Consider the following 2495-nt stretch of genomic DNA (forward strand, 5'->3'; position numbering starts at 1 on the left):
AATCAATTTCTTTCCTTTTTCAAAGATACTTACTAACAATTAATGATTTGATTGAACATTTTTTGCCTTTTCTGTTGAGGAAGGTTTTATGTTTGAATCATATCTTTTCTTGTTAGGCAAGTCATTAATTTTTAAAATCATATCTTTTCAAATTATTTTCAAATCAAATCTTTTTAAAATGTTTTTCAAATCATATCTTCTCAATCACATTTTTTTAAATCAATCATATCTTCTTAACCACATCTTTTTCAAAATAGTTTTCAATCAAATCCTTTTGATTTCTAATTTCAAAATCTTTTTCAAAAATCACTTGATTTCTTTTCCATTTTCATTTTCGAAAATTAAGTAATGTTTTTCAAAAATGTTTTCAAAATTTTTCACTTAATTTTCGAAAATTACTTCCCTCCTTCTCACATCCTTCTATTTATGGACTAACACTATTCCTTAATGCAAAATTCGAACTCCATCTTCTTTGATAAGTTCGAATTTTCTACCTCTGTCTTCCATTTTTCTTCCTCTGACACCTCAAGGAATCTCTATACTGTGACATAGAGGATTCCATATTTTCTTGTTCTCTTCTCTTTCTTATGAGCAGGAGCAAAGACAAAGGCATTCTTGTTGAGGCTGATCCTGAACCTGAAAGGACCTTAAAGAGAAAGCTAAGAGAAGCCAAGGCACAACTCTCTTTAGAGCACTTGAACGAACTCTTCAAGGAAGAGGAACAAATGGCAGCCGAAAACAACAACAATGCCAACAATGCAAGGAAGGTGCTGGGTGACTTTACTGCACCTACTCCCGACTTCTATGGGAGAAGCATCTCTATCCCTGCCATTGGAGCAAACAACTTTGAGCTTAAGCCTCAATTAGTTTCTCTAATGCAACAGAATTGCAAGTTCCATGGACTTCCTTTGGAAGATCCTCATCAGGTTTTAGCTGAGTTCTTGCAAATCTGTGACACAGTCAAGACTAATGGGGTTGACCCTGAGGTCTACAGACTGATGCTATTCCCTTTTGCTGTAAGAGACAGAGCTAGAACATGGTTGGATTCTCAACCTAAAGAAAGCCTGGACTCTTGGGAAAAGCTAGTCAATGCCTTCTTGGCAAAGTTCTTTCCACCTCAAAAATTGAGTAAGCTTAGAGTGGAAGTCCAAACCTTCAGACAGAAGGAAGGAGAATCCCTCTATGAAGCTTGGGAAAGATACAAACAATTGATCAGAAAGTGTCCCACTGATATGCTTTCTGAATGGAGCATCATAGGTATTTTCTATGATGGTCTCTCTAAACTGTCCAAGATGTCTTTGGATAGCTCTTCTGGAGGATCTCTTCATCTGAAGAAGACGCCTACTGAAGCTCAAGAACTTATTGAAATGGTTGCAAATAACCAATTCATGTACACTTCTGAAAGAAATCCTGTGAACAATGGGACTGGTCAGAAGAAAGGAGTTCTTGAGATTGACACTCTGAATGCCATATTGGCTCAGAACAAAATATTGACCCAACAAGTCAATATGATTTCTCAAAGTCTGTCTGGAATGCAAAATGCACCAAGCAGTACTAAGGAAGCTTCATCTGAGGAAGAAGCTTCTGATCCTGAGAACCCTTCAATGGAAGAGGTGAATTACATGGGAGAATCCTATGGAAACACCTACAATCCTTCATGGAGGAATCATCCAAATCTTTCATGGAAGGATCAACAGAGACCTCAACAAGGTCTCAATAACAATAATGGTGGAAGAAATAGGTTTAGCAATAGCAAGCCTTTTCCATCATCTTCTCAGCAACAGACAGAGAGTTCTAAGCAGAATAATTCTGACTTGGCAACCATGGTCTCTGATCTAATCAAAACCACTCAAAGTTTCATGACTGAAACTAGATCTTCCATTAGGAATTTGGAAGGACAAGTGGGTCAGCTGAGCAAGAAAATTACTGAACTTCCTCCAAGCACTCTCCCAAGCAATACTGAAGAAAATCCAAAAGGAGAGTGCAAGGCCATCAATATGGCCGAATTCTGGGAGGAAGGAGAGGCAGTGAACGCCACTGAGGAAGGCCTCACTGGACGCCCACTGACCTCCAATGAGTTCCTCAATGAGGAACCATGGGAATCTGAGGCTCAAGATGAGACCATAGAGATTCCATTGGACTTACTTCTGCCATTCATGAGCTCTGATGAGTATTCTTCCTCTGAAGAGGATGCGTATGTCACTGAGGAGCAAGTTGCTAAATACCTTGGAGCAATCATGAAGCTAAATGACAAGTTATTTGGAAATGAGACTTGGGATGATGAACCCCCTTTGCTCACCAAAGAACTGGATAACTTGTCTAGGCAGCATTTGCCTCAAAAGAGGCAGGATCCTGGGAAGTTTTCTATACCTTGTACCATAGGCACCATGACCTTCAAGAAGGCCTTGTGTGACTTAGGGTCAAGTGTGAACCTCATGCCCCTCTCTGTAATGGAGAAATTAGGGATCTTTGAGGTGCAAGCTGCAAAAATCTCA

General features: G+C 39.2%; 1 non-coding gene across 1 annotated transcript; it reads right to left on the reverse strand.

Moving 5' to 3' along the window:
- Positions 1-1130: 1130 nt before the first annotated feature.
- Positions 1131-1238, reverse strand: LOC112764750 (small nucleolar RNA R71). Its single transcript, XR_003183330.1, has one exon. It is a non-coding gene; the product is annotated as a small nucleolar RNA R71 (small nucleolar RNA).
- Positions 1239-2495: the final 1257 nt, after the last annotated feature.

This window comes from Arachis hypogaea, chromosome 2 (genome assembly GCF_003086295.3).
Source record: "Arachis hypogaea cultivar Tifrunner chromosome 2, arahy.Tifrunner.gnm2.J5K5, whole genome shotgun sequence".
Lineage (NCBI taxonomy): Eukaryota > Viridiplantae > Streptophyta > Magnoliopsida > Fabales > Fabaceae > Arachis > Arachis hypogaea.